This window comes from Marmota monax, unplaced genomic scaffold (genome assembly GCF_021218885.2).
Source record: "Marmota monax isolate L192 unplaced genomic scaffold, Marmota_monax_Labrador192_F-V1.1 WCK01_AAM20220418_F8-fsc00075, whole genome shotgun sequence".
NCBI lineage: Eukaryota > Metazoa > Chordata > Mammalia > Rodentia > Sciuridae > Marmota > Marmota monax.
In genome coordinates, this window is record NW_026694772.1 from 3349991 (window position 1) to 3365838 (window position 15848).

Here is a 15848-nt window from a genome sequence, read left to right on the forward strand (position 1 = left end):
CTGTCTCTAAAAGAATTTTTTAAAAATGATTACTTTATTGCCTTGGGAACATCATTTATTGGGTTAAAACAGGTATATTTTTTTCTGGGAGGTAATTGGTCTGTGTGTGTTAAAAGCTTAAAGTATGACATAATGACTTTCATTCTAGGAATTTAAAATAATCAAATATTTAAACCAAGATTGAGTTTTAGGAATATTCATCATGGTGCTACTTAAAATAGCCAAATCCAGGGAACAACTTTAATGACTAATAAAGAAAATTAATTTAATATATTAATTTAATAAATCATTACATGCTATGCAGTACTATAAAAGCCATAGCTTATACAAAATCATGGCATTTGCAGGTAAATGGATGGCATTAGAGAAAATAATGCTAAGTGAAGTTAGCCAATCCCAAAAAAACAAATGCCAAAAGTTTTCTCTGATATAAGGGGGGGTGACTCAAAGTGGGGTAGGGAGGGAGAGCATGGGAGGAAGATTATTTCTAGATAGGGAAGAGGGGTGGGAGGGAAAGGGAGGGGGAAGGGGATTAGCAAGGATGGTAGAATGTGATGGTCATCATTATACAAAATACATGTATGAAGATTTGAATTTGGTGTCAACATACCTTATATACAAACAGAGATATGAAAAATTGTGGTATATGTGTGTATTAAGAATTGTAATGCAAAAAACAGTACATGTATAATGGCATAAAAAAGGATTAAATGTGTATAAATGGTCACAATATGATTGTCAATGTATCCTTTGGATTACAAAGTTGCATCTACAATATGAACCAAACTAATGTTAAAAATTTGCATATGTGTGTACTAAGAAAAATCTGAAAAGGAGATTCAACATGGCGGCGGGCGCTGAGAGATCAATTCTTTGACCTCTTCAGCTGCGCAGGCAAAGGGAGTCTTAAACCGACTGAATGCTGTTTGCTCAGGATCACTTGGCAATGCTGGGCTGAAGTGGACCTAGGGTGAGCAGTTTGCGCCCCTCAGAGCCCACACGGAGCTCAGAGCGGGTGAATTCAGGCTGCCCGCACGCAGTCTCTGGTTGATTGTCTGCATCTCGCCGCCAAACTGTCGTGACTCAGTGCTACAGACGCTCCAGCGGAATAGAGAAACAACTCTTCGGTTCCTCCATGAACCTTTTGAGGTGATGCCAACCGAGCCACCATAGGCAGCAGGCCCAGAATTGAGGTGGGACCTGGGAGAGTTGGACCAGACCCACCCTTAGCATCGGACACCCTGGCAAAGAGAACAAACAGCTGCCCTTTGCATTGGACACCATTATGGCAGAGAACTGACGTCACCAGAATTCGGTGGAGGGGATAGCTTCATCGAAACTGGCGACTGCAGGTGTGTGACCCCCGGGCCCATCATCTCCACACAGTGGGGAAATCTCAAGGCTCCCCCCAGCGGTCCTGTGAGTGCGATTGTCAGACCGAGGGAGTCAGGAGCGGCACCTGACCCCCGGCTACCGCTCCCACGAGTGCTGACAACCGAGGTCTCTTGCACTAGCTCCCGGGGGCATGGCTACCGGAGGGGAAGCAGGCAAAATAAGCTGACAGTTCCCAGCCCTGCGCTCCACAACCTTGGGGTCTGGAGAAATGGCAAACAGAGAGAGTGTGCCCAGTAGTTCAAAAAATAGGGCTCCCGGGAGCGGCAGACCCGGTGTGTAGTCAGTTTTATGGTGAACGCCACACATGAGTGGGGCCTGGCTGGAGGAAAAGCAGGGAAGTAGCTGGAGACCTGGAAAGGCCCTGGGTGCCCAGGATTGGAGATCCGCCCAGTAGGGGAGGAGGAGCCGCCTCACAGGGATTGGTTCCTGCGTTATCGAGGAGAGAAGGTTGGCCTGGTGGGCACAGCTCCACATACTGGAAGAGAAGTTAATCGAATTTTAAGACTACATTATTTTTTTCTTTTTTCTTTTTTTGTCTTTTCATTTCTTTTCAATTTTCTTATTCACCTTTTCTTGAATTCTACCTATTTACTCTCATTCTCTTTAGCGACTTCTTCCCTCCCCTTTTAATACCTTTCCTCCCAAGCATTACGACACTGTTTATGTGTAATTCACTAAATGTGTATAGGTAAATGTTCCAAGGCATTATATAGTGCTACCAATTCCCTAGCTAAATACTCTGGACCATTCTCCTGTTAATATCCCTTGTAAGTATAGCAATCTTCCAAGGTTGCCAAGATATACCAACCTCTATACCATCACATCACTCGACCTAAACATAAATCCCAAGACCAAACCGCAGATCGCTATATGCCATCAGAATTCGTACGCATTTCATGAAACGAATGAATCTGCTTTAAAGTGCAATAAAATTCTTCATCTCTACTCATAGTCTCCCATCACAAAGGAGAGACCCTGGAGATACACAAAACCAAAATAAATTTATAGGAGTAAACAGTAACTCAGCAGTCAAACAGAGTTGGAAGTTACATGAGCATCATGAAAAAGCAAGGAAGAAAAGGAGTACAAACAATGCAGGACAGCCTAAATCTACAGGAGAACCTGGAGGCATCAGAAAAATGGTCAAGTAAAGAATTCAAGGAATACCTTATACAGATGGAATGGAATCTTAAAGAGGACATGAGACAGCAAATTCAAACAATGAAAGAACACATTGAAAATGAATTACATAAACAGATTCAAGAAGCAAATAAGCAACTTTACCAGGAGATAGAGATTATAAAAAAATCAAACAATAATCCTAGAAATGAAGGAAACTATAAACCAAATTAAAAACTCAAACGAGAGTATCACTAGCAGAGTGGAGCAAGTAGAAGTCAGAACGTCAGACAATGAAGACAAAATATATCATCTTGAAAAGAGTCTAGCCAACTCAGAAAGGCTGGTAAGAAACCATGAGAAAAACATCCAAGAGATATGGGATAACATAAAAAAACCAAACTTAAGAGTCATCAGGATAGAGGAAGGTATAGAGGTCCAAACCAAGGGAATGAGCAATCTGTTGAATGAAATCATTTTAGAAAACTTTCCAGATATAAAAAAGGAAATGGATGTACAAATTCTAGATGCATACAGGACACCGAGCATACAAAATCACAGTAGACCAACTCCAAGACACATTGTTATGAAGATATCCAATATACAGAACAAAGAGAGAATATTAAAAGCTACAAGAGAACGAGGCAGATTACATTCAGGGGTAAACCAATTAGGTTAACGGCTGATTTTTCATCACAGATGCTGAAAGCGAGAAGATCCTGGAACAACGTATTTAAACACTGAAAGACAATGTATGCCAACCAATAATTTTGTATCCAGCAAAATGAAGCTTCAGGTATGACAATGAAGTAAAAATCTTTCACAATAAACAAAATTAAATGAATTTGAAGCCAGAAAAGCAGCGTTGCAAAGCATCTTTAGCAAAAAACTATACGAGGAAGAAATGAAGAACAACAACCAAAACCAACAGTGGGAAGTACCTCAGTAAAGTGAGAGTGGGGGAAAAAAAAGCTAATCATGGACAAAAAAAAAAACAAATTAAAAAAAGATAAATAATCAAACATGACTGGAAGTACAAACCATATATCAATAGTAACCCTAAACATTAATGGCTTAAACTCACCAATAAAGCGACATAGGCTGGTAACCTGGATTAAAAAAACAGATCCAACAATATGCTGTCTTCAGGAGACACATCTGATTGGAAAAGACATACACAGGCTGAAGGGGAAAGGTTGGGAAAAATCATACCAACGTACATGGTCCTCAGAAGCAAGCAGGGGTGGCCATCCTCATGTTGAATAAAATCGACTTCAAGACTAAGTTAATCAAAAGGGATAAGGAAGGACATTATATACTGCTAAAAGGAACCATTCACCAACAAGAGATAAAATTATCAATATTTATGCACCAAATAATGGTGCTGCAATGTTCATAAAACAAACTCTCCTCAAGTTCAAGAATCAAATAGACCACAACAAATAATTATGGGTGACTTCAACACACCTCTCTCACCATTGGACAGATCCTCCAAACAAAAGTTGAATAAAGAAACTATAGAACTCAATAACACAATCAATAACTTAGACTTAACCAACATATATAGAATATATCAAACATCATCGAGTGGATATACTTTTTTTCTCAGCAGCACATGGATCCTTCTCAAAAATAGATCATTTATTATGCCATAGGGCAACCCTTAGTAAATATAAATGTGTGGAGATAATACCATGCATCTTATCTGATCATAATGGAATGAAACTGGAAATCAATGATAAAAGAAGGAAGGAAAAATCCTACATCACTTGGAAAATGAACAATATGTTACTGAATGATCAATGGGTTACAGAGGACATACAGGAGGAAATCAAAAAATTCTTAGAGATAAATGAAAATACAGACACAACATATCGGAATCTATGAGACACAATGAAAGCAGTTTTAAGAGGGAAATTCATTGTCTGGAGTTCATTCTTCAAAAAAAAAAAAAGAAAAGAAAAAACCAACAAATAAATGAGCTCACACTTCATCTCAAAACCCTAGACAAGGAAGAGAAAAACAACAGCAAATGTAGCAGAAGGCAAGAAATAATTGAAATCAGAGCGGAAATCAATGAAATTGTTCTTTTGAAAAAATTGACAAAACTAAAAGTTGGTTCTTCAAAAAAATAAATAAGATCGACAGACCCTTAGCCATGCTAACAAAGAGAAGAAGAGAGAGAACTCAAATTACTAACATATGGGATGAAAAAGGCAATATCACAACAGACAGTACAGAAATACAGAAGGTAATTAGAAATTATTTTGAAACCCTATATTCCAATAAAATAGAAGATAGTGAAGACATTGATAAATTTCTTAAGTCATATGATTTGCCCAGATTGAGTCAGGAGGATACACACAATTTAAACAGACCAATATCAATGAAATAAATAGAAGAAGCCATCAAAAGACTACCAACCAAGAAAAGCCCAGGACCGGATGGGTATACAGCGGAGTTTTACAAAACCTTTAAAGAAGAATTAATACCAATACTTTTCAAGTTATTTCAGGAAATAGAAAAAGAGGGAGCTCTTCCAAATTCATTCTATGAGGCCAACATCACCCTGATTCCGAAACCAGACAAAGACACTTCATAGAAAGAAAACAACATCTCTAATGAACCTAGATGCAAAAATCCTCAGTAAAATTCTGGTGAATCGGATACAAAAACATCAAAAAATTGTGTATCATGATCAAGTAGGATTCATCCCTGGGATGCAAGGCTGGTTCAATATATGGAAATCAATAAATGTTATTCACCACATCAATAGACTTAAAGATAAGAACCATATGATCATCTTGATAGACGCAAAAAAGCATTCGACAAAATACAGCATCCCTTTATGTTCAAAACACTAGAAAAACTAGGGATAACAGGAACTTACCTCAACATTGTAAAAGCTATCTATGCTAAGCCTCAGGCTAGCTTCATTCTAAATGGAGAAAAATTGAAGGCATTCCCTCTAAAATCTGGAACAAGACAGGGATGCCCTGTCTCACCACTTCTATTCAATATAGTTCTTGAAATACTGGCCAGAGTAATTAGACAGATGAAAGAAATTAAAGGCATAAAGATAGGAAAAGAAGAACTTAAATTATCACTATTTGTGGATGACATGATCCTATACCTATCAGACCCTAAAGGTTCTACAAAGAAACTACTAGAGCTAATAAGTGAATTCAGCAAAGTGGCAGGATATAAAATCAACACGCATAAATCAAAGGCATTCCTGTATATCAGCAACAAATCTTCTGAAATGGAAATGAGGACAACCACCCCATTCACAATATCCTCAAAAAAAATAAAATAAAATACTTGGGAATCAACCTAACAAAAGAGGTGAAAGATTTATACAATGAAAACTACAGAACCCTAAAGAGAGAAATAGAAGAAGATCTTAGAAGATGGAAAAATATACCCTGTTCATGGATAGGCAGAACTAACATCATCAAAATGACGATATTACCAAAAGTTCTCTATAGGTTTAATGCAATGCCAATCAAAATCCCAACGGCATTTCTTGTAGAAATAGAGAAAGCAATCATGAAATTCACATGGAAAAATAAAAGACCCAGAATAGCAAAAACAATGCTAAGCAGGAAGTGTGAATCAGGCGGTATAGCGATACCAGACTTCAAACTATACTACAGAGCAATAGTAACAAAAACAGCATGGTACTGGTACCAAAACAGGTGGGTGGACCAATGGTACAGAATAGAGGACACAGAGACCAATCCACAAAATTACAACTATCTTATATTTGACAAAGGTGCTAAAAGCATGCAATGGAGAAAGGATAGCATCTTCAACAAATGGTGCTGGGAAAACTGGAAATCCATATGCAACAAAATGAATCTGAATCCCTTTCTCTCACCATGCACAGAAGTTAACTCAAAATGGATCAAGCAGCTTGATATCATATCAGAGACTCTGTATCTGATAGAAGAAAAAGTTGGCTCCAATCTACATATTGTGGGGTCGGGCTCCAAATTCCTTAATAGGACACCTATAGCACAAGAGTTAAAAACAAGAATCAACAAATGTGACTTACTCAAACTAAAAAGTTTTTTCTCAGCAAGAGAAACAATAAGAGGGGTAAATAGGGAGTCTACATCCTGGGAACAAATTTTTACTCCTCACACTTCAGATAGAGTTCTAATATCCAGAGTATACAAAGAACTCAAAAAATTAAACAATAAGAAAACAAATAACCCAATCAACAAATGGGCCAAGGACCTGAACAGACACTTCTCAGAGGAGTACATACAATCAGTCAACAAGCACACGAAAAAATGCTCACCATCTCTAGCAGTCAGAGAATGCAAATTAAAACCACCCTAAGATACCATCTCACTCCAGTAAGAATGGCAGCCATTATGAAGTTAAACAACAAGTGCTGGTGAGGATGTGGGGAAAAGGGTACACTTGTACATTGCTGGTGGGACTGCAAATTTGGAAAGCAGTATGGAGATTCCTTGGAAAGCTGGGAATGGAACCACCATTTGACCCAGCTATTCCCCTTCTCGGACTCTTCCCCAAAGATCTTAAAAGAGCGTACTGTAGGGATACAGCTACATCGATGTTCATAGGGGCACAATTCACAATAGCTAGACTGTGGAACCAACCTAGATGCCCTTCAATAGATGAATGGATAAAAAATGTGGCATTTATACACAATGGAGTATTATTCTGAACTAAACAATGACAAAATCATGGCATTTGCAGGGAAATGGATGTCATTAGAGCAGATTATGCTAAGTGAAGCTAGCCAATCCCTAAAAAACAAATGCCAAATGTCTTCTTTGATATAAGGAGGGCAATTCAGAACAGAGCAGGGAGGAAGAGCATGAGAAGAAGATTACCATTAAACAGGGATGAGAGGTGGGAGGGAAAGGGAGAGAGAAGGGAAATTGCATGGAAATGGAAGGAGACCCTCATTGTTATACAAAATTACATATAAGAGGAAGTGAGGGGAAAGGGAAAAAAAGAAGAGAGAAATGAATTACAGTAGATGGGGTAGAGAGAGAAGATGGGAGGGGAGAGGATGGGAGGGGGGATAGTAGAGTATAGGAAAGGCAGCAGAATACAACAGACACTAGTATGGCTGTATGTAAAAATGTGGATGCGTAACCGATGTGATTCTGCAATCTGTATATGGGGTAAAAATGGGAGTTCATAACCCACTCGAATCAAATGTATGAAAAATGATATGTCAAGAGCTTTGAAAAAATATGAAAAAACCTAATGCAAAAGTACTAATGCTTATCCCTTAATGGTGGGGCTACAGGGATTTTTTAAAAAAAATTCTTTTTTATTCAATTTTGCCAATTCCAAATCTTCCCTAAATAGTATATTGACATTCATGAATTAAGATATATTTCCTTAAATCTGGGAAGTTTTACAGTTTCACATATTCAGGAAACAGTCTTTTTTAAGGGGATTTATAATATTTATTCCAGATTTTATGGTTTGGATGTGAGGTACACCCAAAAGCTCATGTGACAGAAAATGCAAGATGGTTCAGTGGAGAAATGATTGAATTGTGAGAGCCTTAACCCAATAAGTGGATTAATCACCTGATGGGATTAATTAAGTGGTAACTGAAGGCCGGTGGGATGTGGCTGGAGGAAGTAATTCAATGGGGTGTGGCTTTTGGGGAAATATCTAGCAAGTGGAGCTTTCTCTCTCTGCTTTCTGATCATCATATGAGCTGCTTCCCTCTGCCATACTCTTCTGCCATGATGGAGCTGGCTGTGTATGGCCTGAGATCTTTGAACCTATGAGCCCTTAAATAAATGTTTCCTATACTCTATAATTGTTCTCATTAGGTCTTTAAGCCACAGCAGCAAAAGAGCTGACTAAAGCACAAATTGTATAAAACAAATAAGATGACTTGAGGCTTCTGTATTTATTTTTTGTAGGGATGACATGAGTTATGTAGAGCTGCAGGCAGAGTTTGAAACTTCACAACTGTTTGAAAGGAGAAGTCTTTTGGTGTTACACTAAAAAACCAAAGTTTTGGGGCTTATAAGGTTGAACTCTTCTGTTTTTTCTGTTTCTCATCAGGAAAATGGCAACATAACAATTTAGGGATCAAAAGGATATATATGTTTTGAAAAGATTTATAGAATTTATGAAGGTTCCTCACCTTTGCATATCATTACATATTTTCTCCAAGTTGAAAACTCTTTTCCAAACATGCAATGAACACACAGACTTTGATATAGACAAAACTAATCATCAGGGGAGGTAGCATGAATCAATTTCAATTAAAGTACTTCTTATTTATATCTTTTTTTCTTAATTCCAACCCACCATTTCTTATTTATGCTCCACTTTATTTGGATATGTTTGTCACAGGCTGTTTTAAGATACACTGAAGTCTATCTTTGCCAGTTGTAAGATGCTTAAGTGTAAAGGCTATGCAAAGTCTATGGCTTAATATTCCACTACTTCATGTATAAACTGTGCATACTCAATAAAAATATGTTGAATATATAAAGATTACCAGGTACAGAAGTGCATACTGATCATTTAGAAACTAGTAAACTAAAGAGCATAATTCATCTAACATGGCTAAATTGTCACAGTAAGGAAACTTCTATCACCCATAACAAGATGGGTTACCATTTTACTTATTTTCCCATGACACCTAGCATATTTTGTTTTATAAAGATTGTTGCATTAGTTTATCACTGTCATTCCCAAGACTGTGACTTCTAATTCATTATATATCCTCATAGTCCTAGCATTGAGGGATGCTCACCCCATTGTAAGAGTTCAGTGAATGATTTTTTAAATGAATGAATGAATTTAACTGTAGAAGGAATAATATAGAAAATATAGAATGTGAAAATATGCAAGTGGTACTATAGCATAGTGGAGAGGATCCTGGAACAGCAAGATTTGAATGTGTTATCTTCTACCAATTGGACATAAGACCTTGAATAAGTCACTTATGTTTAAATAGAGGCATCTGGATTAGATGATTTCTTTTCTTTCATTTTTTAGGGAGAGGGTACCTGGACTTGATCCCAGGGGCACTTAACCATTAATACACATCCCCAGTCTTATTTATTTAGTTTTATTTTGAGACAGGGTCTTGCTAAGTTGCTTAGGGCCTGGCTAAATTGCTGAGATTGTCTTTGAATTTGTGGTCCATGTGCCTCAGCCTCCTGAGCCACTGGGATTACAGGAAGGGGCCACATGCCCAATTGGATTAGATGATTCTTGGAGCTTCTTTCATTTTTTGGCAACTTGGAATTAGAATTTAACCTCATTGATTGAATATTAAGATGGACCCCGGGATGAAGGTTTAGATTTTCAATTTATATTTCTAAGTTTTTTTGCTTATAGTGAGATTTTTTTTCCCCTAGTCTTGGAATCTAAACATATCACCTATTCAATTTGTAGCAAATGAAATTGATGGAAGCGAAATATATTATATTATTTATATAATGAAGATAGTCTGCAAACTCATACCTGCTCTTCAGTGAAGCATTGTGGCAAGAAAGTGCTCTCCTTCCACAGTTACAGGAAAGCACATTTTCCCTCAGTAATAGAATAACTTAAAATATGATTTTTATTGTCAAATGTAACTTTTGGGACTATCCACATATCAGAAAGATCAACACTTTTGGAAGGTAAAATGCAATGTACAAAAGGTCTCATATTAGTAATATCTCTTTCTCCCCCCACTGAAATGTCAAGAATAAATTTGCTGAAGTTCTTCAGAATCCTTACATCCTTGAAAACTGTTATCTATGGCTGATAACAGAGGATTAACCAATGCAAAGAAAACAGGTTCAGTAGAGTTCTCCTCAATTAAGACATGCTTTTCCAGTAATTATTTACCTGAATCAAGTCATAGTGAAGATATTCTGATCTTCAGGCTCAAAGTAAATAAACTAAGTGCCTAGGATAATTTTTAACTTTGAAAATGGTATTGAAAGGCATGTAGGCAAAATCTTGTAGATGATAAGAAAAGTGCACTATTGGAAAATATAGCTTTTTTTTCCTGTAAAATAAAATACAACATCTCTAATTTTCAGGATAAGAAATTGGATTTTCAAGTTATTAAAATGAGGGAAAGAGGTGGTTTCAAAAGATTTAGCTAGTAGATGTTAGAAATGGGTTAAAATATTTAAAATAATTAATTGCAATATTCTATGTATATCCATATATAAAAATGTAAATACATCAATAGGATACAATTAGTACAATGATCTTTACTTTTACTTAAATTATACTTTCTACTATTCTCTGTGTACATGGTATATGTATGCATGCTAATGCCTATAATCATTTCATGAGCATATCATTCTACTGTACTATTTCTTTCCTGCTTTTAAAAACATATTTTCCCTCTTATTCCATTTACTTATCTCTTTTTCCTAAATAAAGTTTCCCCTTCATTTCTGTACCTCCCACTTAGGTCTTCTGTATTTGGGCATATTATAGATATGAGGTTAGCAAACTATAGCCTGTAGGCCAAATGCAGCCCATAGTCTGTTTTTGTAAACATAAATTTTTTGAAAAACAGTCATTCCCAATTTGCTTACCTATTGCCTGATTTTGCACTACAAAACAAAGTTGAGTCATTGAAACAGACACACTGTGATATGACCTGTAAAGCCTGAAATATTTATTATCAGGCCCTTTATAGAAAGTGTTTAATGACCCCTTATGTTAGTGACAAGTAAATTTTTCAAGTATTTTGGTTGTTAAATACAGAAGCATTTCCCAAGGCATACTGAGTATAGATGTTCCATTGGGGACATTTTAGGAAAAAAAAATTTCCCCTGTATCATAAATTTGGGAATTTCTGAAAACTGCAGTTCTTCCCATCTTCAGGCTTTAAAGCATACATTAGCATTTCAGGAGCTTTAGTAAATCCTGTAGAAAATAAATCTGTTTAAATTACATTAGCTCAATGGTGGCAAAGATGGTTAATCATACTCCCTTCCCCCTACCTTTTACTTTTTAAAACATTGATTGACACGGAATAGCTGTATATATTTATGTGATACAATGAATTCATGTACACATTGTGTAATGATAAAGTCAGGGTAATTAGCATACCCATCACTTTAAACATTTATCATTTCCATTCAAAATATTCTTTTTTAAAAAATTTTTTTATTGTTGGTTGTTCAAAACATTACAAATTTATTGATATATCATATTTCACACTTTGATTCAAGTGGGTTATGAACTCCCATTTTTAAAATATTCTTTTTTTAAAAAATATTTTTTAGTTGTAGATGGACACAATACTTTTGTTTATCTGTTTTATTTTTATGTGGTGCTGGGGATCGAACTCAGTGCCTCACCCATGCTAGGTAAGTGCTGTACCACTGAGCCACAACTCCAGCCCCTCAAAATATTCTTCTAGTTATTTTTAAATATCCAATGCATTGGGCAAGCTCAGATAGCTCAGCTGATATAACCTGGGAATTTTAATCAGTGCCCTGTCCACCTTTTACATACTAACAGTGTACCCTGTAAGTGGTCCTTGAAAGCATTCTTTAGAAAATGCTTGAATAGAGATTTATTCTTTTAATTACATGAATAGATTGCCTTATTTATTGTTCTAAAATAATTATTCTTTATTAAAATAACCTCCCTGTCCTTGTTTCAGGGTAAGGAATAAAGAAGGCAAGGAACAACAGAAAAGATATTAATGCCTTCTGAAATAGTGAAACATGTTATATTGACTTCAGTATATCAATGGTTGTGACCTAGATTCAAGAGTGAAGAGGTACTGTTAGTTAAACTTTAAAAATAGTATCAGACACTTCCTCCAGGTACATGTAAATATGCTCTTGTAATGGTAAGATTAAATATATTCCTTGTCACTAGGACTTACTCTAAGAAATCATTAAATTCTGTGCTTGCAAAAGTGATGGAAAAATTGAAAAAGTCAAAGTAACTGAAATTCATGTTTTTTAAAAAAATATTTATTTTGTTAGTTTTAGGTGGACACAATATCTTTATTTTATTTTTATGTGGTGTTAAGGATCGAACCCAGCACCCTGTGCATGCCAGGCGAGTGCACTACCTCTTGAGCCACATCCCCAGCCCTCATGTTTTTTTTTTTTTTTTTGGAAGATGAGAAAAGAGTGATTTATTGGAAGACTTTGAGAATAGAAATTATTGGTGGCCACTGATCAACCCCTGTTATGGCTAATACAAATATATCTTCATTTATTCTCTATTAGGCCCTGGACACAAAGACAGTCACAACCCTCCCCTCACTCATTTGATGTATCAGGCAGAAACATATGGTATCAACATGAAATAATGCATAGAGTGCTACAGAGGAAAGCTCTGATGAGGACATACCTGCCTGCTGGATGACTGGAGATGCAACGATGCAGGAACATTTCCAAAGACAATCTGACTGCTAATATTTCCTAAAAGGAAGACCTGTTTTTATATATTGAAGCAGATTGCCTTAAGCTCTTTATAGATTCATTGTAAGAAATATCTGAGAGTTCTACTCATTCTTATAAGAAACTTGTTCTGTCAATTGAATTGCAAGCTGCATAGGAGCTGAATTCTTTGTTATTGTTGATGATGATGATACTGTTTTCCTTATATTTTCATCATATCTGGCAGCCTAGTAGGAGTATGTGTTAGTCAGATTTTCTTCACTGGAATCAAAATACCTGATAGGAACAGGAAGAAGAGTTTATTTTGACTCATGGTTTCAGAGGGTCAGTCCATGGTTGGCCAACTCCATTGCTCTTGACCTGAGGTGAGGCAGAATATCATGGCTTAAAGGTGTGGCAGAGGAAAGCTTCTCACCACATGGCAGCCAGGAAGCAGAGAGAATGAGTTGAGGAGAAATGGACAAAATAAAACCCCAAGAGCATGCCCTTGGTGACCTATTTCCTCCATCCATGCCCCACTTGCCTACACTTACCACCTAGGAATCCATTCAAATTATTAATTCATTAAATGGATTAATCTACTTATTGCATTGCCATTCTCATGATCTATCATTTTACCTTTGAACATTCCTGTATTAACACATGAGCTTTTGGCAGGGGGATACCTTGTATACAAATTATATCAAGTACTATTGTTAGAATAGTATAAGAAGAAATCCTGCTTTGGTCCTCTACCAATTTGATAGAGAGATCTATTTGGAACTCAGGCCCCTTATAACTTGTTCTAAGCCATATTTGAGCTTCCAAGGCAGGTATGGACCTCTTTCTTAGTTTGAAGGTTTGCTGGTTTGTGCAACCCTAGTTCTGCAGGTTGGCTAAGGGGTGGATGTTTGCAGAATGGGATGGCAGATGAAGGACATGTGGGCTAAATGTCCACATAACTAATTTATGGTGTCCCTTGTGGAAGAGAAATAAGATGAGGAGAAAAGAATTGGGCCATATCCAGACCAGAGACAAGCACATTCTTTACTGCTCAAGGTAGGACAGACATATATTTTCTCTCCAGGCTTGATTTATAACTTTCTTTGGGGCCCCCAAGTTTTAAGTGCAGCCTGACTTAACAGAGTGCCTTATTAATATAGGTAACTAAAATAAATTTTTGAATTGATTTGTAGTTCAAAAAGTATGGAAGTGCTAAAATTTTTTATAATTATAATATGTATTATATATAGTCTATATGTATAACTAAGGAGTTTTTAGCAGCTACAAATAATATTTGTTAATGTATTTATTACAGAATTCATTTATTATTTAAATATGTAGTAATATATACTAAATGCATAATGTTATAAATCTATATAACTGGGTGCAGTGATTATAAGACTAATTTTCATGAAAGTCATTGAGGGTTGTTATTTAAAATACTATCAGAAATATCTCAAGAAGGCACAGAGGGTTCTAGAACAACAGTAGAACTAGAGATTAGCATCCTGGGTTCAATCACCAGCACCAAAAAAGAAAAACAAAAATAACTCAAGAATCTTGGCACCTAGTTTATACACCTCAGAAACTACCAAGGGATGACTTCTTCTGTTGTTTGGCACCTGGCATTAGGGCTAACTATTCTCTCATTTATGTATCATGTCTGTTGGCATTGTAACCACATAGTTATACCTATTCAGTAGCTTCTCTGATTCATCAATGGCTCCAGTTTTTTTTTTCCTCTCATGGGAAGAGACAAAAGATATTTGGAGACTCTTTCTGAGAAAAGTATGAACCTAAATATCCTTTGTATAACTCAAGCCCCCAAAGCCAACTTATGTTTCCCAAGAATTCACACTCATACCTGGGGTTTTCCCCATCAGGTCTGAGTATAAAAGTTTTCCCATTGTTTCTCCCACTGAAGAAGGCGATCCAAGATAATTTTGCACAGCAAATTTTTAAAAATTTGTCTGAAACATATGCATATGACCACCTGAAACAATAAGTGGTATATTTGTAAGTGAAATTTTTTAGATAGGAATTTTTTAAAAAAAAACTTTCATCTTTCAATCAAATGTTCATGTCTGTGACAGATAAAATGTAATTGTGAATGTACATAGGAAATATTAGATTGATGGTGAAATAACCATTACATGAAAAAATATTTTTTAAAAACTCCCAAACAATAACAACTCCACTTTTGTCAGATACAGTTAAGGTTCATAATGGCATCATCTGAAGAATGATTCATCGGAAGGAAAACTTTATAGTTATAGATCAAGTAATTGAAAGCAGAGTTAAAATTGCTTTTCTAGAATTGCCTGTCAGTTCTGAAACTCTTTACATTTCTTTTCTTTTATTGTGGCCAAATATATGTAATATAAATTCACCACCTCAAAAATTTTTATGTGTATAGTTTTGTGACATTAGGTGCATTCACATTGTTTTGCAACTGTTACTATGTTTCATCTCCAGAACTTTTGTATCTTGCAAAACTGAAATTCTGTACCCATTAAACAACAAATCCCCATTCCCTTCTTTTACCAGTACCTGGCAACCATCATTCTACTGTGTCTGTATGAGTTTGGCTATTCTAGATGCCTCATGTAAGTGGGAGATACACTAAAAATGAAACTTTTGTCAATGTTTCACCTTTGGTAAATTAACTCCTCTAGAGTACATAGGGCTTTTCTCCTAAAGCTTGACATATGACCACTGCAACACTGTGCACACAGATATTTCTGAAGTTTCATGAATAAGTTATCCAGATTATACTTTAAAGTGGAACTTTAGCACTTAAGCAAGCTTGCAAAAAGGAACATTTATAGAGAAAGCAATCTTCTTTCATGCTAATTTTCTGTGCAGTAATGTTACCCAGGTGGCTCAAAAGAGTTAATGTACCTCCCTAAGTGTCCAACTTACTACCAGTGAGTAACTGAGAAACTAAAGAGT